Source organism: Manis javanica, chromosome 5 (genome assembly GCF_040802235.1).
Source record: "Manis javanica isolate MJ-LG chromosome 5, MJ_LKY, whole genome shotgun sequence".
In the NCBI taxonomy this organism is placed as follows: Eukaryota; Metazoa; Chordata; class Mammalia; order Pholidota; family Manidae; genus Manis; species Manis javanica.
In genome coordinates this window covers 132,147,655-132,171,204 of record NC_133160.1, presented here as the reverse complement: position 1 = coordinate 132,171,204, position 23,550 = coordinate 132,147,655, and the positions used below count along the sequence as shown (strand labels likewise).

General features: G+C 39.3%; 1 protein-coding gene across 6 annotated transcripts in view; it reads right to left on the bottom strand.

Moving 5' to 3' along the window:
* Nucleotides 1-23,550, bottom strand: part of LNX1 (ligand of numb-protein X 1) — a 160,666-nt gene that overhangs the window by 115,844 nt on the left and 21,272 nt on the right. For 3 of the 6 annotated variants that reach the window (XM_073237617.1, XM_073237615.1, XM_073237612.1), the window contains exons 2-3: nucleotides 20,106-20,243; nucleotides 5,914-5,982 (exon numbers count right to left, since the gene is read on the bottom strand). The exons of 1 other annotated variant lie outside the window; for it this stretch is intronic. The gene's annotated coding sequence lies outside the window, so the exon portion shown is untranslated. Of the gene's footprint in view, nucleotides 1-5,913; nucleotides 5,983-19,376; nucleotides 19,501-20,105; nucleotides 20,244-23,550 lie in introns of those variants that run through there. 2 more of the 6 variants (XM_017670140.3, XM_073237613.1) reach the window with 2 other exon arrangements.

Below are 23,550 nucleotides of genomic sequence, written 5' to 3'. Positions count from 1 at the left end.
ATTTAAACTCCTTTCCAGATTAATGGAGTGGTTAATTTTCCAACACAGGGAGCACGTGCTCTCTCTCTCAGCATCCTAGTCATTGCTGCTCTCCTCCTGTGGTAATGGCCCCACCCATCCCACTGAAATGCACTCTTAATAGCATGAGCGCTGCACAATCTCGGTGCTCACCTTTGGGAATAGTCCCATAGTAAGCTGTTTCAGTGACTTGAATTGACAATAGCACCTGTTTCCTGCCCAGACTGACACAATGAACCAGAGTCACACACTCCCTCTTCTTTCCTCTGTGCCCAGGGACTGCAGGGAAGAACAGTTAAACATCCCTGCCTCTTCTTGTGGCAGGCACAGGCAGAAATGAGATTAGGGCCAAATAGCAGGGAACTCAAGGTGTTCACACCCGAGGTATCTGCCTCAGATAATGATCAAACTTGTGAAAATTAGGAAAAGGGAAAAATGTAAGGAATAAAGTTAAACCAATAACAAACAAACTGGAGGGAAGGAATAAAATATAGAATCAAGTATGTCTACCATCATATGAAATGAGGTACATGGCATTTCCTTCCTACTCTCCATCAAAGCTGTGTGCATTTGGTCAAGTTACCAGTGACACCCTTATTGCCAAATTCATGGTGATTCTCAGGCCTAATCAGTTTTCCCTTTCACTCTGTTTCAAACAAATGGCATCCCTCCTTCTCCCTGCATATACCAAGCATACCTCCACCTAACAACTTTCTGCCGAGAATACTCTTCCTCCAGATGTCCACAGGGCCACCTCCCTCCCTCCTTTAACTGTTACTCAAAAGTCACCTTCTCAGTGGGGCCTATCTACTTTCTCAGATAAATGAAGACTGAGAGCATTCATAATCAGTAGACATGAACTGCAAGGATTTTCTTTAGGCAGAAGTATAGACAGAAACTTGGATGTACACAAAGAAATGAAGGGCACTAGAAATGGTAAAAATGAATGGACTATAGAATGCTCTATACTTAACACCATCTCAGGGGCACACATCTAATCCAGTCTGACTATGCAAACTCCCTTATCTTTCCTGAGCTGCTCTGAGGGAAATCAAACGTTCTAAAGTATAATAAGAATGGTTATTTTTATACTACTGGGGGAAAGGCAACTTAATTAAGAAAGAATGAGATGGGGAGCAAATTTATTAAAGGGCAAAGAATTTTTAATTTAAGTGTGGTCAGGTGTAAAAAAAATAAGTAGTAAAGTAAGAAAAATTGAAGGAAGTAAGATGAGCACTGAAAATCTAAACAAAGAGCACAGGAAATGCTACATTTTAAAACTTGTCACTTAAATAACTTGAAAATTTAATTAGAAAGGAAATAACAGAATAATGTTTTAACCTATAAGCCATTCTCAAAAACACCAGAAAACTTATATTAACCCAATGTTTCTCCTTGGACTATATTAGACATTTCTATAAAAAGAAAGAACATAGGTGAATTGACTAATTCTTTTTATTTATATGCCACCTAATTATATAAATAAATAAAGAAATTTAATATAAAATACATAATTTATAATTATAATGTAATTATAAATTGCTGTGTGCTAATTTCTATTCCAAATGCTTTATAAATATTAAATGTTTAATCCTCACAAGAACCCTATGATGTTATTTTACTTCTATTATTATTATATGCTATTATAGATAACATTATTATTCACATCTTACAGATGTGCTTAAGGTCACATGGTAAAATCAAGATTTGAAAGTGGTCATATTTTTCCTGAAGTCTTTGGTTTTAACCTCTGTGCCATGCTGCTTCCCAACATAAGTGATCAAAATCCTACATTCCTGACACTGACAATTTTCATTAGTTTTCATATGTCTGTACAACACTGATAAAAATGATCATGTATCTGGCTACAAAGAAAACATCAGCAAATTCAAAGGGCAAAGATTTATATAGGTTATTTTGATTCAATAAATAATAAAAAATGTATTAAAAAATGACAAAAAAGTTGACTACTTGAAAATCAAAAATACTTTTGTTATATTAAAAATCTATACATTTGATAAACAAGCTTGATTTTTAAAAAGAAAAAGTAAAACTATAGAAGATTAAGAAGCAGAAAGAATAGATATTAAAATGACTAAAATTTTTGAAGAAAATATATTATGAACTTGATTATAACAACTTTAAAAACTGGAATAAACATTGGAAAAGAAGAGGAAAACTGTTTTTGCAGATGATATAACTGTAAACCTAGAAAACCCAAAGGAATCTTGGAAAAATCTCCTAGAATTAAGAAGAGAATTTGATAAAGAGATTGGCCAAAAACATGCCAAAAGAAAATCATTATCTTTTCTCTACTCTAGCAATAAAACAAGAATGGAAAAAGGTTTGTTTGAAATAATGAAAAAGAAACCCCTATGAAATATTTAGAAATGGATATAACAAAAAAGGAACTTAACAATGAATTCATACTAAAATACATAAAGGAAAAATGAAGAAGTGGAAAGATGATATTCCTAGATGAGAAGACTCAATGCCATAAGAATATTACATTCCCCCAAATTGTGTGTATATTTTGCTAAAATTCACAACAATATGGGTATTTTTGGTTTGTTTGTATGGCAGTTGGATAAAGTGATCTTAAAGTTCCTAAAGAAAAATGAATACTAAAGAAAGGAAAGTAATTTTGGAAAAATAGGGATAGAGCAGGGCAGAAGACTTCCTCATCTGTTGTTAGAGCCCTCTATAAAGCCATTAGATTCAAATCAGTACCTTACTGCACCCCAATTTTCTTGCAGATCCAAAGTTACAGCACAAATGTATCAGTGAAAAATACAAAAATAAAGCAAAGTTCTTACAAGAAAATCTAGTTTGTATGTACTCTATTGTACAGGAAAAATTTCCTGGTCAGAACAGAGAAGTCAAAAGCTACAGAGAATGAAAGATGCCCTCTCAAAAGAAAAAAAAAAAGCTACAGAAAAAAGACAGACATATTTAACTATGAAAATTATAACTTTGAAGGCAAAGATATCCTAAAAATATCACTGACCATGGTAGATTTTCAGAAATATGTATAATGCAGATAATATATATTTTTATAATATACAAAAATTTATTATAGTTTGACAACAGAAACAAGAACAAAGCAACAGAACAGGTAAAAGATATGAATGTGCAATACCCACACAGAAAATAAAATCCAAATGCCTAAAAAAACATGGAAAGATACTCAAATTCACCAAATGTAAGGGGAATGCAAATTCAGCTAACAATGAGTTATCATTTATATCTACTATATTGTCTAAAATTTAAAAGATCTGTAGCTAATTGCTGGCAGGGTTGTAAGAAGGGGAGCAATTGCATGCAGCATGGATGGGATGGGAAACGCTCCAGCCTCTTGGGGAAGCAGTATGGAGATAGCTATTAAAATATATACACTCTTAAGGCCAAAAACCTCCCCAATATAAATAAAGTTACTAGAACATAAAGATTTATATAAAGGTGTTTTGTTTGTTTTTTGAGGGAGGGAGGTGTTTTTATTTTTCTAGCAAATTGTAGAAGCTGTGATGTATTTCTAACAATAGGGGAATGGCTTATTAAGCTATTGCATATCCCTGTGATGGATACAGCCATCATAGAAGAATTAATACAGCCGTCATGAAGAATTAATCAGAGTCATGCTGGTTGACAGGAAGAACTTCAGAAGGTACTGTTGACTGAGTAATATGTGATACAGAAGAAAAGTGTGTAATGTGGTTCTTTTTTTGTGAAACAATGATCAGAAAGTATCCATGTGTATATGTGTATGTGTATGTGTGCCTCTGTGTATGATTATATAGCCTTGGGTAAAAATGGGAAAGATACATACTAGATCATTAATATGAGTTATCCAGGTAGGTGGGTGGGTTGGGAATTGATATGTGTAGGAGGTGCCAAGCCAAAAAAGGGAAAATAAGACCACCCACACATGACTACACATATGTACCTATGCTTGAATCAAATCACATTCACATGTATTTGTGAAAATGTATGAATGTGTGTTTAGACATAAAGAACTCATCTGGCCAAGTTGAGGAACTTTGTCTCACAGATAACTTCTTTGCCAGGAATATTTGCAATTCCATTTGAACCCATGCACCAAAAAAATTCTCCAGGGAAAAATTTCTCATTCTGGAATTCCTGTACTTAATTCTGACTTCCCCTCCCATGACATAGTGTTTCACCTCAGAAATAGCACTCAGAAAGGCTTCAACATCCTTCTGGAAATCTCCATATCCTTTGAGGTTTCTACCTCTATCCCGTCTTGTCCATACTTCTGTTCTTGAAATAACACCCAGGTTAACCTTTCTAAGTAAAGCAAATCACACCATTTGGGGCAGATTCTCTAGGGGTGTCAGGCCATAGTTCTTCTCTTTGCACAACAGAGAAGCCAGAAAAAAAAGGGTTCCACCACAGGTAAGTGGAAAGGTGACCAATCGTTCTGTAGGTCATAGGTTTTAGAATTTTAGAGGATCAGATATGATCCTCTTCAGGATCAAATATGAAGGAAAATATGTGAAGCCAAGAAAACTAACTTGAGATATCTTTAGTCAGCCCACACTGTTTACTGCTCATGAGTTCCTTGCCTCAATGTTTACAGAATGTTGACTACTTTCACATTCCATGCTCACATCTGTCTACTTCCTTCAGCCTCTACGTGATGGGGCGATTTCCTGCCCTGCAAAGGAAGCTCCAGGTGCAGAGAAGACTCTAAGGGTGTGGCACAGCCTTGGAATCTGGCTCTTTTTCTTTATTAAAACATACTCTCCTCATCTCCTCCCAAGTTGACTTTTGGAAGCCATTCCTAAATTCATTCATCTGCTTTTAAACTCTGAGAATGAGAAAGAAATGTAGTTTTCCTTTTTCCTCAAATCATTGACCCTAGTATTGTCACAACACTTCAAATCGATTAACCACAGAAACAGGAGGAAAAAACATGCCACTAAAGAGAAATGCCACCATTTAAAGAGTGATAAACAGGTTTTGGGAAATTAGTATAATCATGGCCTCCAGTGACTCACAGAGAAATAGAATATCATTGTTTTAAGAAATGAACTTTTGGGACAGCTTGTTATGCAGCTGTAGTTAACTGAGGCTGCGTCCAGCCCCTATGCAATGTGATTTGCTTCTTTCAGGGAGAAGTAGGGCTATTTCTCCATCGTGGGGATCCAGCCTTGGAATGCAGTGGGAGTTCCAGATCTAGGCTCTGGGAGGCTTTGCAGCTTCCCCTCTTGCCCTCTGGGAATGCTGAGCTGGCCATGCTGCAAAGAAGCCTGGGCTAGCCCACTGGTGAGTGAGAGGCCTGGGGAGGAGAAGAGACTCACTGTTGGCCAGCACCCATCCCAGACCAGCGAGTGAGGCTGTTTGGGACTTTCCAGTTAAAGTCAGGCTCATGGGTGATCCCAGGCAAAACCTGCAGAGGAATAGCTCAGCCAACCCCCAGAACTGTGAGAAATAATACATGGTCAATGGTTTGGTCACTGAGTTTTTTTGAAGTTGTTTATTATATAGCAAGAACTGATTAATATAGAGGCTTGGGCATTTTAGTTAAATATCTGTGTATCTTTTTCTTTTCTAGTGTTCTGTGTATAATGTTCTATTTTCTAGTTCTATTTTTTCCCTTAGAAATCTAGGGAAAACACATTCCCTACATGGACACAAACAGCTAAGTACTGCACACTTAGAAATTCATAGAAGACAGAGGATCACAAAGACAGGCACTATATCTTATGTCTACTCTTCAATATCCTGCACACAGGACAGCATCATATAGCCAGTAAGAGGTCAGCATGTGTTAACCAAATGAAGTCTCTCACAGGACAGCTGTTGCTGCTTTTATCTCATTTTCTTAGTACTCAGATGTGTCTGCAAATGAACAGTCTGGTTGATTTGGCTTACCTGGCGGGCTCTGCAGGGCTTCCCCTGTTGCCTCATTTCTTCACAGAGGGAGCTCTCGAAGATCTCAGCCTGGAAGAACAGAATTGCTTCACTGGCCAAGAGTGTAGTGGTTGTAGATATATTAGTGGTAGGAGCTTCAAGGAACAGCAGCTAATATTTATTGACACCTTATCAACATGCCATTTACTTTACATGAATTAACTCAATTAACTAGTTATTATTTCTGTAAGGAAACTAAGGCACGGATAGGTTAATGGATCAGCCCAAGCTAACACATTTAAATGGCAAAGCCTTAGCTCTTAGCAAATACTCTGGTTCTAAATGTGGCTAATTGTGTGGTTACAGCTGGAAGGTTTAAACTAAGGAATGTTAAACATAATCATTTATAAAAGTTACCTAATAAGGAATCACCTATAAATTACCATCTCTAAAACTTCTAAATATCATTTATACTTCTCTTTAGTCAAGAAATAAGTATTATTGAGAGCATATGTCTGTACTTACACATTGAAAGTCATCAACATATCAACTAATAAACAAAAAATACCATATAAGAATCTTAACTCTATATGTACTTACACTATTTTAAAGAGAGACCAGACTTACACAATGAAATGACTAAAGAATAAAACTACATATTAAAAAAAAAGAAAAAGGAACAAAGGAGTTCTGAAAATCTCACCTCTTACAGGAAGGAATCTGAGTCACATTTCCAATCTCCCTTTCTCCTTGAAGCAAAACCCTGCTTTCCTTTTTGAATGTCACAGCACTTAAAGATGATTCAATAGGCCAGACTAACCTGTGATGGCAACTAGAATAATCTTCAGAAAGAAAATTTACTTTGGGATTTAAGATGATCAAAACTGATTCCTTCTTAAGAGGCTTAGAAAGTCAAAGCTGTAAACACAGCTGGGGAAACACTTGAATATGGGTCCATAAAAATGCCAGTGAATAATCCATCCTGTGCCTCATGGCGTGGACACTACACCACATTCATGAGCCTATAAGAGCACGGTAAATATTTTTATACAACTTCATTGGCAAAGAGAAAAGAATGTATAGAGGCATGCCCACCCACATCTATGTGTGTAGTATAAGTGTCTTTCTTGTTTAATTGGAGCAAAGGCTAAAGGATTACATTCAGCCCAGCTACTAAATTGCAACACAGGAATTTTATATAACCAAACCTATAGAAATTGGATTTATCTTTTCACAGTTTAGAGTGACAATAGAATCATTTTTGACTGAATGAAAAATAAAATGTTTTACCATGTGTTGACCAATAGTCAACAATAGAAATTGGGCCAATTTTCCCTGTATAGAATAATTTTGATTCATCAAGAGCTTTCTTCCCTTGGAAGGATAGACATTTATATATTAACAATGATTATCTCTGGTAGTGAGATTGGGAGTGTTGGTTATTTACTTCTCTTTGCTTTTGGTGTTTTTGACATTTTTCAAAATAATATATTATTTTTATAATAAAAAGATATTATGCTTTTAAAAAAAGCAGTCAACCTACTTAACTTCCTTACCATTAATAGACATTCCTACATTATTCAAATAATTTGCCCTTAACTACTTCACCTACCAAAAAGTTCTTATCTTCAGCTCATTTAACAATAATATTCCCTTCTGAGAGAAATCTTATTATCAATTTTCACTGATATCTAGAAATACATGTCAAGGCTAAGAATATTTTGACATAGGACTTGAGCTTTGGAAAAAGAAGTCACTCTTAAGGGGAAAGAAATTATGCCTTAAAAAATTCTTTTTCAGATGACTTACTGTGTAGTTCATCAGCAAGAGACACAAAAAGTACTTTCTAAAATAATGGCCCAGAACCTTGCTCTTTGAGATAACAAGGCTCTGTTTTTGCAGGTGGCCTTCTACTCAAAGAACAAAAACTGGAAATACCCACTGAATTGCCCTCTTTACATGTGTTGAGTCATGCTAATGCAAAAGAGTTAATCAAGTCCTGGGTACAAAGAGATTTATGTAAAGGAAAAGGACCAGTCTTAGATTCACTAAGCCCCAGATGCAAATACTTCCATGTGCCTCTACAAGGACATGGACTTACTGGGGAGGCCAGCTGGCCAGTAGAAAGATATGCAAGTTTGAGCCACATACAGAATTCTAAATTTTTTAGTAGCCACATTTTAAAAAGTAAAAATAAACAGTTAAGTTAGTTTTATATTTTAACTATCTCCAAAAATATTTCAATATCAAACATGTATTTAGCTAATGTATATTCCTTTTTTTTTAACCTATTTCAGTTTCATCATGTATTTTACTCATAACATAGCCCACTTTGGATTAGCCACATTTCAAGAGCTCAAGAACCACGTGTAGCTAGTAACTACCTTATTGCACAGTACAACTTGAAGATGAAAATGTTATTCTTACTAAGTGAAATTATAGTGTCTTAAACATTTTTTTACTTGAGATGTAATTCAAATACTATGAAATTCACCCTTTTAGATGTACAATCAGTAGTTTCTAGAATATTTATGAGTGCAACCATCACTATTATCTAATTCCAGAACTTTTTTATCATCCCAAAAAGAAATCCCATACCATTTTCAGTCAGTTCCCACTCTCTTCTTTCCCCAGCCCTGGCAACCACCAGCCTGCTTTGTCTCTATGAATTTGCCTATTTTGGGCATTTTATGTAAGTGGAGTCACAAAATGTGTTTTTTTTATATCACACTTCTTTCACTTAACAAAATATTTTCAAGTTTCATCCACATTGTAGTGTATATCATTACTCATTCCTTCTTAATGGTTAAATGCTATTCCATTGTACGGATATATGCCACAATGGAATATATATAGTGTGGATAAAATGAGAGTTCCTGTGGCCAGGATTCTCACCTGGCCCTGGTTGACTAGCTCACTGCACACCTGTGGGCAATTTGACTCTATATAAAGAGCTCCGCCCAGTACTCTGGGCACGACACAGTGGCAGGGCTGCAAGGCTGCAGGAGAGCAGAGCGGAGGCTGGAGTGGTGGCAGCACCGAGGACAGAGGCCCGGAAGATGGCTGGGTGGGATGACTGTGCAGAGAGGCCCAGAGGATGGCCTGTGCAGGACAGAGGGGCCCAGAGGCAGAGACTGGCTTGCTGCATACAGACTCGCTCTGAGTGAATAGGATTTTAGTGACTGACCTGCCACCTGGAAATAAAGCTGGGTATAACCCTTTCAACCTGAGAATGTTTTGCTGTCAATTCCTTTGGTCACACTGAATCCATAGCGAACTTGCCCGAGGCTGAAATCCATTGGCAAGACAATTGGCGAAAGTCAGCAGGGTTCATTGTTGACCAAGGAAAAAGACAGGCTGCCCTTGTGGGAGGGGTGCTTCAGCGGGCTGCCCCTGTGAATGGGGAGACAGTGGATAATCCCCCAGTGGGTATGTGGTCTGAAGTGGCTTGCTTCCTAGAGGACTGGGCCCCACCCCAGGACTAGAGACAAGTGGAAGTGACACCTGAGGCAGTAGGAGTGGCTCTTGGTAGAGTGAGCAGATCCTTTGAGAAGCAAAGTGCCCCTGAGGCAGCGGGGACTGTGGGTTGGCTGCTTCTCACAGTCTTAAAAAGGTCTACAGAGGAGACCCAAGAAATGGTGGCACGAGAACGTGAGCTGCAAACTTCAGATTCCCTGAGGAGGGAAATGGCATTGATGCAAGAGGTAGCACGAGAACGCCAGCTGCAAAGCTCTGTGGATTCCCTGAGGAAGGAGCTGGCCTTGATGTGGGAGGAGGCAGCACGACAGCGCCGGCAGCAAGATGCCACTGGAGACGAGATGGCAGTGCTGCCAGGTGTTCTGAAGGAGGAAGAGGCCATCAAGGAAAAAGACGAACTCCTGAGGGGAGCACAGGCAGAGGTGGCACAAGAACATCAGCTGCGAAGCATTGAGCTGAAGGTAAGACTTCTGAAGACTGAGGTGGCATTGCTGTGAGGCACAGTAGAAAAGGTGAAGGTTGTAGCAAAGGAGGCACTCGGGGGAGGGGAAAGGTGCCTTCAGCCCCAGAAATGGAGGAGCTGGGTAAGGATGAAGGGGTAGTGCCGGAGGCACTGGCGCCTCCTGTATTGAAAGCACACCCAGTGGTTGTAAAGAAAATAAAGACCCAGCAGCTGAAAGTTCCCCAAGGAGAGGAGCAGCCCCCTCCCCAGGTCATGGAGCACTCTACGGTCCACCCCTATACTCAGGCTGAGCTGGTGGATTTGGGCTCCCAGTTTAGGCAGAAGCCCTCAGAGTCAATATCAGCTTGGCTCCTGTGTCTGGGACTTAGGGGTGGATGGAATTGTTCTGTCGGGATCAGAGATGGGAAAGCCGTCTTCCCTGACAGTGCAGCCCGCCCTTGAGGCAGGGATTACAAAATGCACATCAGACTCAGGGAGTCACTCCCTCCTCGATTGGCTTATGGCTGCACTTCCTGCTGTGTGGCCCAATCCGGTTACTGTGCCATCCTCTCCTGTTAGATGGTAGACGTATGCTGAACTCCAGCAGGTGCTACAAGAGCTAGGCATAAGAAATGCCATCTATAGTCCAGAGAATTATAACCCAGATGAAGAGATTTTCACTACTGGGATGAGAAATACTGTACTTCAAATGGCTCCTACATCCCTCTTTGGGTCTCTGGTGGCCATTCTTTCCCCTCACTTAGGACATCCCATAAGCGAGGTGATACATACAGTAGCAGACTTAGGAGAGGCAGAAGCAACGACAATCCGCAAAGAAATAAGACCTGTTACTCACAAGAAGAATTTCCAGGGCCCCATGAAGGTTACGAGGACCCAGATGTGGGATGATTTAATATGGGCAGGAGCAGATGGAAGGAAATTAGATGGCAAGTCCAATAGGATCTTACCAGAGCTATGGCAACAGCTGAAACCAGAGCAGCAGTTCCAGCCATTGAGACCAAAGAGGCAGAGGTCAGACACAGAGACACGAGTCAGGCCTGTGTGTCTGCAAGACTTTTTGCTGGAGAACAATGTTCGAGCTTCCTTGCACAGGGACCATTGCAGAGGACTAAGGGCACATAGATTGAGAGGAGAGAATCCTGGAGGCATAGTGAACTTGTCTGGGTGAAACCTATTGGCAAGACATATGGTTTAGCTATTCATCCACTGATGGACCTTTGGATTCTGTCCACATTTGGCTACTATGAAAAACCCTGCTATGAACATTCATGTAAACATTTTTATGAGAACATATGTGTCTTGCCTATGGGTTTCACCCAGACAAGTTCACTATGGATTCAATGAGACTGAAAAAAAAATGACAGTGGAACGTTCTTGGGGTGAAGGGGTATATACACAACTTTATTCCCATGGTGGCAGGTCAATCACTAAAATCCCATCCACTCAGTGAATCTGCATGCAGCAAGCTGGTCTCTGCCTCTGGGCCTCTCTGTGCCTGCAGCCGTCTCAGTCTCTGTCCTCGGTGCTGCCACCACTCCAGCCTCTCATCTACTGCAGTTGAGCCCCCCAGAGTACTGGGTGAAGCTCTTTATACAGTATCAGTAACAATGTATTGCCCACATGTGGGTAGTGAGCAAGCTGACCAGGGTCAGGTGAGAATCCTGGCCACAGGAACCTTCATTTTCTCCACAGTCTGTTTTCAATTCTGTTGGCTATATACCTAGGAGGGTCATATGGTAATGCTATGTTTCACTTTTTAGGAACTTCCACACTGTTTTCCAAAGTGGCTGCACCATTTTACATTCCCACCAGTAATGTATGAGGGTTCCAATTTGTCAAACATTTGTTATCATCTGCCTTTTTCACTATAGCCTTCCCAGTGGGTGTGAAGTATAAATCTTTTTATTAGATGGGTGTCAGCTGGTGTTTTCACCCATAAAGTATAAAAACTCTGGTTACAAAACTACAACAGGGGCTATGATATTCCTACAGATTTGAAAGATTAGGGATTAAGCTCACATTTGCCAAATTTACTTGTAAATAAATGCATTGTAATTTTGTTGAATAAAACCTTGTTTTATTCTCTCTGTGCCATCAGCAAGTGAGGTGAGTTCCTTTAGCAATAATAATACTTTTTTGTAATTACTGAATGTTTTATATATATACATGTATTTTTTTTCCATTGGATCCTCATATTGGCCCTAGGGAGTGGGTGTTATAAATATTATCTTCATTTTATGGGTGTATACTCAGAGGCTTGAAGAGGTTAACTAATTTGCCGAAGATTGCACAGCTTAGAGTTCATGCTTTTAGCCATTAACTTATTTTATCTCCTTTGTTAACACTGCTTGGAGTTAGGTGGGAAGTAATCAATAGTCCCTCAATACCAGGTGTTCTCAAAGTGTGGTCCCGAGACCAACTGTTTCTGCATCACCTGTGAGCATGTTAGAAATGCAAACTCTGAGGCTCCACCCAGACTTACTGAATCACAAACTGGGGGTGGGATCCAGCAATCTCTGTGTTAACAAGCCCTCCAGGTGTTTCAGATGCATGCTGACATTTGAAAACCATTGTTCTACAGCAAACATTATATGACCAAAGTTTATGGAAAAACTCCAATGGGTCAATACAGTATAGGTATGGGATGCATTCAGCTTCAGGATTCAATGCTAGATTCTTCCTGATGCTTAAAGTCAAGTGAATTTGATAGACGGGTGAATCAGTATTACCTTACAGGCTCCATATTGAAGTGTTACAGGACACTCCACCCAGGGAAGGGAGAGACAGCTTCCTGGTGGAAATGACTTTGAAACTTTCAATAAAGTTAGAAAACCAACATCAGTTTCAAGTTATTCAAGTATATTTGTTACTCCTGTTACTTTTAGGAGAGAATCCAAATTCTATAGCATGACTTTCAAAACACTTTACTAATTTGCTCCTGCTTGTGGCCCCACCTATCTCCCCTATAGCTCTTCACTACTTACTGAATCACAAACCTCAGAATGTAGAGAACATCACCTGGGAGCTGGCTGGCCATGCAGAATTTCAGAGCTCATTCCTGACCTACGGGATCTGAATGTGTATCTTAACAAGAATCCCAGTGATTTGTGCACATGTTCAAGTTTCAGAAGCACAGCTCTGATGAACCAGACTGAGCAGTTCTCCCAAACTGCCAAATTATAGTCTCTGTGCAGCAGCTGCTGCCTTTCCCTTCTTCACTTTCTCTGAGCCAAGGAGCTGCACATCCCTTCTTAACAGTGTGCTGGCTGAGGGTTGTATATTAACCAGTTTCTCTTCAGTACCAGATTGTGAGCTTCTCAAGGGCAGGAGGACTTGATTATTTTTATCTGTAATTTGCAGGTATTCAGAACCTACTTGCTGCCTTGCATATAACAGATGCTTCATCATTGGAACAAGGGCTGGTGTGGATAAAATGAGAGTTCCTGTGGCCAGGATTCTCACCTGACTAGCTCACTGCACACCTGTGGGCAATACATAGCTGTTGACTCTATATAAAGAGCACCACCCAGTGCTCTGGGCACGACATGGTGGCAGGGCTGCAAGACTGCAGGGGAGCAGAGGCTGGAGTGGAGTTGTGGCAGTGCCGAGGACAGAGGCCCAGAGGACAGCTGTCTGGGATGACTGTGCAGAGAGGCCCAGAGGACAGCTGTATGGACAGAGGGGCCCAGAGGATGGCTGTGCAGACAGAGAGACCCAGAGGCAGAGACCAGCTTGCTGCATGCAGACTCGCTCTGAGTGAATGGGATTCTAGTGACTGACCTGCCACCTGGAAATAAAGTTGGGTATAATGGTATAATCCTTTCACCCCAAGAACATTTTGCTGTCAATTTCTTTGGTCACATTGAATCCATAGTGAACTTGCCCGGGGCTGAAACCCGTTGGCAAGACAGCTGGATTAAAGAGATGCACCAAATACCCACTGTAGATACCCATGGGTTTTACCTAAGGACTTAAATTCCACTCTGTCACAGTCATACAATCCTAGTTCGCTATCTGGTTCATTAGTGTCAGAGGGAATCAGACAGAAAGTTAGGTCAAGAGGAGACTGGCAAGTGGCTAGGGGTTAAAAAGAAAATCTAGTTTCTGCTTCTGGAAAGTTTACATTATGATTTCTCATATTTTGATGTACCAGATAGCCTCAAAAAAAAAAGAGGCAGTGACATGAAATGAACGCTGAGTTGAGAGCTGGACCCTAAGTACAGTGCTGACAGCTGTGAGCTGCTTTGGACCTTTCTTTTTCCTCCTTGGGCTCTGTCTCTTCATTCACAAGGGAGGGTTTGGACTAGGTGACACGTAGGTCTCCCCACACACCACCATACATCATTTTAACTAAAAAGTACTAAAATTCTAGTATTTGTTGGTATGTAGGCAACTTTTGGAAATTAAGGTTATATTTAAATCTTATCTGGAAGATAATCAGTTTTCAAATCTCTTTTATAGACAGGTCACAATAAGCTATATGTTTCCCTTATTTCCATAGATATTTTTAAAAACATTATTGTATATTTAGTTCATTGAAGGAAACTGCAGAACAGAAGCTGTTTCAGAAAAATGTAGGTATTATCATAAGCTGGGAAGAGCAGATTGTGATCAAGAAAGTTGGCATTTGTGATAAATCCAACTTTGTTCTGAGTGATTAAGTTCTTTAGAAAGCCTTTGACATTACAAAGAGTGTGTAGATTAGGAAATACAATTTTCAAAACACTAGCCTTGCATTTTAATGCCCGGGTGCATGGGAGCGAACAGTAAACCACTGTTGGTACACACTGGGCTGCTCTCACGCATGAAGGATGTCCACCTGACTGGCCTGTGGGGACTACGGCTCCCCTTGTGTCTCCATCACTCCCTTACTCAAGCGCTAGCAATGGACCATTATCTCTCATTCTGACATCTGAGGAGAGAATCTGAATGCCAGGAAGGAAGTTTTCCAAATCGTTATAAAAACAAAATCCTCTTATTACAACAGGATACAGTAAAGACAACAAAGAAGGAAGCTCATGAGAGGGAAAAGGTTTAAGAGCATAAACGAAAAATGTTCTGAGAAAAACAAGATACTAATAACAGTTCCTTGGATTTACTGGGGAAAAACAACATTATTGCCAAGACTAGAGTATGAGAGTGAGGCTAACACATATGTTGCCAAAAAGATTGCTCACCAATGTCTATGTCTCACAAAACCTAGTGGCTGGAAGTCACTAGCATTTCCTTTCGCAATTTTATTTCTTTTAGAAGTAAAATACTCTTTGGACTGAGGAGTTTTAATGAGTTTTGCCCAGAGTAAATATGGTTGCACAAGAAAGGTGGAAACAGCTTATCTTTCCATTATGCAGAGATTAAGAAAATGTTGTATGGAGATACTTAGTCATAAAGAGCTTTAATAATTTATCCTAGCTTGGGGCTGGAAGAGATTTCAAAATGGTATGTTGATGTCATCACTCAGACATCACTAGATTGGTCATGTGGTGCTGAATACATTGTATGGCTGGAATATTTTCAAGTCAGCCCATGTGAATTGCTTGAGTAAAATGTGGACTAACTTCATCTCAGTTATTCTAGAAGACAGGAGGGGAAAGAGATTCAACTCCATATAGCAAGAATGAAGAGCAATGCTTACACAAACCCTGTACTTCTCAGGTATTTGTCAAGAGTATTGTGACTAAATAGTAAGAAAAGTTTATAATGGAATATAATATTTTAATCAATTGAATGCTCAAGTGAAGTAATGTAGATATGTTTGTTAGTTACTTTGAATTTATAACTATCAAGAGATTTATATGTAGTCCTCTTATAATCCTCACCCAGACAATGAGATGAGGGATTGCTGTTCCCATTTTATGGAAAAGGAAACTGAAGCACAGAAGCATTACATAGCTTGCCCAGGGTTGCACAGCTAGCGAGCAGCAAAGACAGTATCTAAACCCAGGTCTATCTGCATCTGCAGCTCAAATTCTAGTCTTTGAACTTCTTTCAGTTTCAGTAATGACCTCGCAGTGAAAGATCTGTGAATAAGCCATTGCTCTTCTGAGGAATATAGGTTTTACTGATTTCTAAGTTACTTGTGACAGCTAGGCTTTTAACTTCCTTCTTTCTGCTTGCCTCTGGGGACTGGGCTCTCATTCTCTCTTCTTTTGAGCCTCCTCATGCTCTTTTTCTTATGGACCATCTCTTTTCCACACATACATGGTGAAGTTTCCCTTATATTTAATAATTCTTTGCTTGACTCTTATGTACCTTTTAGTAATTATCCTATTTCTCTCCTTTCTACAACAAATAGTCTCTTTAGCTGCAACTTCATGGACCTTACTGCCTGCCTTCCCAGTCTGCTGACATTGAACTAGCACAGGGCTAATTCATGATCACTATGATCTACAGGCATGATCTCTAACCATCAAACCCAGAGGTCTTCCCAGACTGTTCCTTGCCTTGACCTTTCTGCAGCATTTGATTTTGCAGACCACCCTATTTCTGCAAGGAAATTGCATGTACACATTAGTCACACAAAAATGTATTAAATTCTTAATTAAATGAAATATTAAAATATTTTCTGAATTCTTAAATACATTGTATATATGGCTAAAGACCAGACATTTTTTACATGTGAACATTATATATATTTTTTAATTAATTTTTTTTAGTAAGGTGTCATTGATATACAATTTTATAAAGGTTTCACATGAGCAACATTGTGGTTATTACATTCACCCATATTATGAAGTCCCCCCCACATACCCCATTGCAGTCACTATCCATCAGCAGAGTAAGAAAACATACTTACATATTTTAAAAGAATTCACAAGAAAATGATTCTGATTAAGGAAACTGCCAACATTGTAGTAACATTCCTCTTTTGCAGAGTAAGGAATAAATTCAATTGTTTTTAAAGAAATATTTTTTAGATTAATATTTTTAAAAATTGTAGGCATACCAAATATAAAATTTAACTCAAAATGGATCATTGGAGTTGTGACTATAGTTAACAATACTATTTGTATATTTGAAAGTTTCTACTAAAGTAGATCTTAAAAGTTCTTATCATAAGAAAAAAATTTTCTAACTGTGATGATGGATGTTAATAAAACATATTTTGGTAATTATTTTGTAATATATATAAAATTATCCTCACCTAAAACTAATACAATGTTATGTTATAGATGAGTTTTTAAAAAGGATCATTGGCCTAAGTGCAAGAGCAAAAGCTATAAAATTCCTAGAAGAAAACATAAAAGTCAATCTTTATGACCTTGAATTAGGCAATGGTTTCTTAGGACACCAAATGCAAAAACAACAAAAGGAAAAATAAATCAATCTTCACCAAAATTAAAAACTTCTGTGCTTCAATGGACACCATCAAGAAAGTGAAAAGACCACCATGGAATTTGAGAAAATGTTTGCCAATCATGTATTAGATAAGGAACTTGTATTCAGAATATATAAATAACAGTAAAAGATAACCCAATTAAAAACTGGGCAAATGATTTGAATAGACACTTCTCTAAAGAAGATAATACAAATGGTCAAACAAGTGCATTTTGAAAAGATGTTTGACATCATTAATTATTAGAGAAATGCAAATCAAAACCATGATATACCACTTCATACCCATTAGGATAGCTAAAATTAAAAAGACAAACAATACAAATGTTGGCCCACAATGAGATATCACTTCAGACCCATTAGGATTATTTAAAAAAAGAAAAGAGAGGAACAAGTATTGCCTAGGATGTAGCAAAATTAGAACTCTTGTACATGGCTGATGGGAATGTAAGATGGCATAACTACTATGGAAATGGTTTGGTGGTACAGTGCTGTGAATACAGCACCTCAAAAAATATTAAACATTGAGTTACCATATGATCTAAGAATTACCCTTTAGGGTATATATCTAAAAGAGTTGAAAGCAGAAACTCAAAACATGGGACCCACGTTCATAGCAGCATTATTCACAATAGCCAAAAGGTGGAAGCAACCCAGGTGTCCATCAATGGGTAAATGGATAAACAAAATGTGGTATATTCATAAAAAAGGAATATTACTCATCCTTGAAATGGAAGGAAATTCTGACATATGCTACAACATGGATAAACATTGAAGACATTATGCTAAGTGAAATAGGCCAGTCACAAAAGGACAAATACTGTAGAATTCCACTTATATGATGTCCCTAAAGAAGTCATAGAGACAGAAAACTCAGAGACAGAAATTAGCATGGTGGTTTCCAAGGGCTGAGGGAGGGAGGAATGGGAAAATTTTGTTTAATGGGTAAAGAATTTCAGTTTAGTGAGATGAAAAACTCCTGGAGAGGGATGGTGGTGATGGTTATACAAGTGGATGGATGTATTTAATGCCATTGAATTGTATACTTAAAAATGGTAAAAAAAATAAAACAGAACTAATCAAACAAAGAAAAAACCAATGTTGGCAAGTATATGGATTAATCGGAATCATACACTGCTGGATATGTAAAATGGTGCAGCCACTTTTGAGTTCGGCAGTTCTTCAAAAATGAAACAGAGTTACCATATGCCCCAGCAATTCCACTCTTATGTATATATTCAAAAGAGTTGAAAATATATGTCTACATAAAACTTATACACAAATATTCATAGCAGCATTTTTCAAAATAGCCAAAATGTAGAAACAGCCCAGATTTCCATGAAGTTATAAATGGATAAACAAAGTGTGGTATATCCATACAATGATAGCTTATTTACCAATAAAAAGAATGAAGTACTGATAGTTGCTACAACAAGGATGAACCTTTAAAACATTAAGCTAAGTGAAAGAAGTCTCACACAAAAAGCCACATTTCATATGATCCTTTTAAGAGAAATGTCCGTAATAGTCAAATACACAGAGATAGAAAATACGTTAAAATTTTCAGGAGCTGAGCCGAAGGGGAAATTGAGAAAGATTCTGATTGGGTCTTAGGTTTTATTTTGGACTGATGAAGATGGTTCTGAAATTTGATAGTGTTGATGGATACACAGTCTTATGATTTAAGAAGCACTGAATAATACACTTTAAAGGAGGAAATGTTATGGTTTATGAATTGTAACTAAGTAATGCCTTTGAAAAGGAAAAATAATTAAGTTGGGATTAGCTACCTGCAAGCCAGTATTCATTTCCTCACTCATTCATTTACCAAATCTTCATGGAACATCCTTTGAGCCAGAACTATGTTAGGTGCTGGACATAAGAGCATCTTGAAAAGATCGGCTGACTTCAGCATAGAGATCAGAGTAGAAGGGCACCAGAAGTCATATGGACAGTTGACAAAATTGGGAGCTAGCCAATACAAAGAAACCCATCTTGCCTTAGTGAAAAGCCATTTCTTTACATAATTTTCACCATAAATACACAAACCAAAAGAAGGAAACAAGCTCTTCCTAAGCAATTTTGTGATTCAGAAAAAACTCTGAGGTTTCTTAGAGGCTTCAGAAAAGAGCTTCATAATCATAAAAACCAATGACTTGAGCATTAATTTTACTTTTGAAATCTAATAAAAAGCATCCCATATACCCACCTTTGCCAGGAGTTTGACATGGGAAGTGAAGCTAGAAGTAGTCTGCAAGATTGAACCTTCATTCTTCAGACATCTTTGACAAAAAACATAATATAAAGGTTGGCCAAGGGTCTGAGGCCAGCTTGGACAGGAGCGGCATGTGGGAGCACCACCCGCTCCTGCAGGAGCCCTCCTTGTCCCTTCCAGCTGCATTTGCTCCAGGTATACTCTCCAGATTCTAAGAGCTGTGGCACAGGACAGTTAAAGCTTTGCACCCAGTCTTTGTCTCATAGGCTACTGCTTCTTCAGGGAGAAGGCAAGTTTAGCTAATGTGATAAGACTCTCCTAGATGCTGTGAGAGGGACCAGGTTTGGGGTTTTTGATTACCTAGGAGCTTTGCCGTCCTCTTAACCTCTCTTATCATGGTCTTTGAAGTTACCCTATAGTCCTCAGGATATATTTATCATCCTTCCCAATATAAACTGCTCATTAACATTTATAAGAAAAGCCAAATCAAGTGTTCTCATACTGATCCTAACAGAGTTGAACAATCTTGTTGAAAGTTTAATGCCTTTCCAAATAACTTGGGTGGATTCTCATATTAATATTTCCATGAGAATTACTCCTAATGATGAACACTTATGTTGAAAGTAACTCCACCACACATCAACAAAACAAGATTTTCTGCTTGAGTTGATGCCTCCTGGCTCCAAAAAAAAAAATCTAATAAAAAACATACCATACACTCACCTTTGCCAGGAGTCTGACATGGGAAGTTAAGCTAGAAGTAGTCTGCGAGATTGAACCTTCATTCTTCAGACATCTTTGACAAAAAACATCGTATAAAGGATGGCCAACAGGAAGTAATCCCAAACTGAACTCTCCCAGCTTAAAGGAAAATCAAATATTAAAAAATGATAATTGTTGAATGAATACATGGAAGTAATTTATTTTTCTTCTTTAAATGTGCTTATGGGTTGTCAGTCTTGAGTCAGCATATCTCTGAAGATGGATGCTGTAATATCTTCAGATTTAATGTTCTGTGCTCGACCAGAAGCTGTGAAGCCTCCACTGGCCTTGCTGCTCCTCTGAAGGATCTGGGGGCACTTTGTTGAGGAGTCCTGCACCCTCCTCATTAGCCAGTCCTCCTACACTTCATGCAGAAGGCTCCCAGGATGGGTGTCCAGTGGAAGGGCTCAGCTTTGGGTCAAGCAGACTCGGGACTTACATAATTCTGACTTCCCAGGTCTCTGAGGAAACTGCATTTAGGAAGCAACTAAAAGAGAAAATCCTGGGTAACAGTTTAAAAGATGCCAACTTGACAGCATTCTTCTTTAACGCCACTTCAAGTTTTCAAGTGGGAGTGAAAATTCACTAGATTTCTACTAGGCAAAGCTTGGAGGCAGTCATTTGGTTGGAAGGATGGGGGCAAGCAGAAGACTTTTCTTGAAGTTGTGTCCAGACAGGTTCATAGATTTGGAGTGTCTGGGCTGACTAAGGGGCTGCTGAGCTGAGAGGGTGGGGAAGCCCTCTCCTCCCTCCTCCAGCTGTCCCTCAGGGCATCTGGAGGGACAGACGGAAGCAGGACTGGAAGCTACTTTAACAAAAGCCAGAGGAATGGCTACGAGGTCCCACCCACCAAGAAACAGACCAAGTTTATGCCGACTCTAGCAGAGGGGCAGAGTGCCAGTGCTAAGAGCTCACTCTGGCTCCTGCCCTTGCTTTGGCCCATCCTTTCAAAAATGTCCCAGCCAGTGCCCAAGTGTGGCTTCATTCTGAGATTTGAAGAGAAAGTATATCGTGAAAGACGAAGTCTCTCCAAACGGCTTGTCTGCACCCAGGCCCCAGCCCTGCCCAGGGCTGCTCTGAGCCAGCAGCGAAGTGGTTTCCCCATGGATGTAGTGACAGAGCTGAACAGGCTCAGACCTGGGATATTGGAAAAGAGACACCCTCTTTCCATGTTTGCTCAATCTTTGGGGGTGATTAGGATAGTGGTAGTCTGTGCGTCTACCCAGCAGATGGCAGCTGGACAATATGGAGGCCAACACCCCTGGCTTGGATAGAGCCCTTTGTTATGTTTTGTTTTGTTTTACAAGCACACCTTCCTTGTTTGATTTTTTAAATGGATGATACCATTTTGAAAAAAAGAAAAAAAATCCTCTCTCTGTCTCTGCAACAATATGACTATTTTTCTCATTCCTCCAAAATACTGTTCCACTGAAAAACCAAAATCTAACAACGTACCTATACTGGTTTTTTCCTCTCATGTTTCATTGGTCCAGGGGAAAAAGAAAATTTCAGTCATCTTTGGAAATATGAGTATTTTCCCACAAAGTTTCTCAGTTATAACACTGTATAGGCTTTCTCTTTACCTGAGCTGCATAGTATTTTAGGAGTTCTTGCTTAAAACAGGCTTTCAAATTAATAGCAGGGCATTAAAACATCTTGTGGCTCAGAACCGGATGCTTATATTGTTGATCCTCATTATCAACTCCGAAGTTGTGAATTTGCCTACTTGCTAAAATTCATTTGAAAAGCCAAATTCAGTACTTGAGGCACTTCCAATTATTGTGCACATGGCCAAAATCCCTGCTTCAGCTCAACAAATGTCCTTTTCATGGTCTATTTAGTACCACAGCTTTTGTATTTTTGTGCTTTCTATTGGTGATTTTGCTGTTCAGAATGGTCCCAAACATTGTGCTGAAGTGCTGTCTAGTGCTAAGTATAAGAAGGCCATAGTGTGCCTTATAGAGAACATATGTGCTGTAGATAAGCATCATTTAGGCACTAGTTATAGTGCTATTAGTGTGAATTCAATGTTAAGGAATCAATATGATAGATTAAATAAAGTGTTTGTAAATGGAATGTGCATGAAGCACAGTTACATGTAGATGGGTTGCTCAATATGACCAGAAGCTTGCAGGAAGCGAACCTGTATTTCCCCTAGGAGGCGGGGTTCAGCACTTGCTAATTCAGTGTTTGCAGTGACTTTATAGAACACAACTGCCATGGATATTGAGAATTGACTGTACCAGTTTTTACATGTTGGAAGGGACAATCAGCATAGGGCATGAGAACCAACCCAGGGGGGTCAAGGTCCACCTGGCTGCAGAGGCCAGTTCAGGCGAGCCAGTCCAGGTGAGCCAGTCCAGGCGGGCCACCAAGGGCAACTAGTGAGGACTTTGCAGGATGGCCCACTGGACTGGAGTACGGTCTTGTGGGTTGTGTCAGTTTGGAAAAGTGTGTGCATGTGATGGGTAGGGAAGGGAGGCAGAGGGCCATGAATGTGAGGAATGCAGCTACTTGGAGACAATTTTAGTACTCAAGAGCTATACTCCTCTGGCCTGCACACCTGGTTTGGGGGAGGAATCAGGAGTGGGTGGGATAATGCCTAAGCAGTCTTGACTGGGTGGGTAAATTAATTCTTGGTTAAATCTCAGGTACAATATCTCCTCCACCCATTATTTTTGGGGGGAGCTACCTTGCAGATCTCCAACAGAGTGCTAGAGACCTAGAGTAAAAAAATGTTTCTGAAAAATCCAGTTCCACTTTACATTTGATAGGAAATGTGATCAAACTGGCTGTTCATTGTCAAATTAATAGAGAGTCTGTCTCTTCTTTCACCTCAGCTGCTACTATTCATGGAGGCCTCTTTTCCTCTCATATTAGGACACTAATCCCAGTGCAGTTCCAAAACTCCCGTTCCTGACACACAATTCAAAATATCCCAAGCCAGTGGTTCTTCACGTTGGCTGCACATTAAAAGCATCTGGGGAGCTTTAAAAGATCCCAATGTCAGACCTTCCATTTAACATCAATCAAACCAGAATTTCTGAGGCATGGAACCTAAGCATGGGTATTTAAAAAATGTCCTAGGTGATTCTAATATATAGGCCCAAAGTGACTAAGGAATGCCTGGTACAGTTTTCTCAACCCTGGCTTCAATTAGAATCACTGAAGGATTTAAAAGAATTCCCAGGTTAATTGAGTCAGAATCTCCTGGAGGTAGAGAGAGCATGGGTATTGGTATATATTTTTTAAAGTTCTTGAGAATCCTTGGCTTAGTGGGATTCCATCGTTATCATGTATCTGGAATTTTGAAATAAAATCTGTTGGAGAAAAGCAAAAAAGAGTGGAGAAAAAGTTGGTGAGAAATATATGAATGTGGTGGAAGGTAAGGTCAAAGGTCCTGGAT